Source organism: Psammomys obesus, unplaced genomic scaffold (assembly GCF_907164565.1).
Source record: "Psammomys obesus unplaced genomic scaffold, mPsaObe1.curated_primary_1811, whole genome shotgun sequence".
Classification (NCBI taxonomy): domain Eukaryota; kingdom Metazoa; phylum Chordata; class Mammalia; order Rodentia; family Muridae; genus Psammomys; species Psammomys obesus.
The window spans coordinates 2,141,188-2,141,992 of NW_026596120.1; positions in this window are offsets into that span (position 1 = coordinate 2,141,188).

Below are 805 nucleotides of genomic sequence, written 5' to 3' on the forward strand. Positions count from 1 at the left end.
TCAAGATTGCCAATGATATAGAAAATTATCATTATGAAGATATAAAGGGGTTATGAGGATAGTGGGAAGGAGAAATGAGGTAGAAATAATAGGGGGAAATTATAGGTTATTGGTAATTGGAATAGTAGAGACCACAATAGAATAAGTGTAGAAACAGAATGGCTAAATATAATCAAGCAATAAAAACTTAAACAAAACATTAAGTTTAATACAAGGATGAAAATTTAGTAAATAAATTTTAACTTGAATAAAAATAAAATTAAACAATTTATAATATCACTCATTATCCCTCCCCTCTGAGTTGTCTTACATATTTAACTCTGCTGGTATGAGAGCTAGTTACCTGTTTTTGGTTTAAACCTGTTTAATTAGACTTGTTAATATACAGCATCTCAGTGGAGTTCAGTCTGGTTACCCGCAGGGTCAAAGTTATGCCTAGGGTCAGTAGTTTCCCAGCCAACACATGATGTGCTTCTTCAGATACTTCAGATACTGGTCATTGCCTGCCTTCCAGTATAGCCCCACTTTGCCCACACTGGTTTCAGCATCAGGGGTTCTGATGCAGTTTGCCTCCTCTGGTATTTATCTATGCCACTTTATATTCTTTTACAAGTGTTCAGGAGACCTATTCATTAAGACACTCTGTCTTGACTTGAGTAAGCTTGTTTCATTGCATTTCAGTTCAGGCAGTCTCTTCTAGGTTTTTGACATGGTCTGTGGTTCTTAGGGTCTGATCTCTTAGTGTGCATGTGTATTTGTGTGGTGTGTGCATATGTGGTGTGTGTGAGTTTGTCTCGTGTGTGTG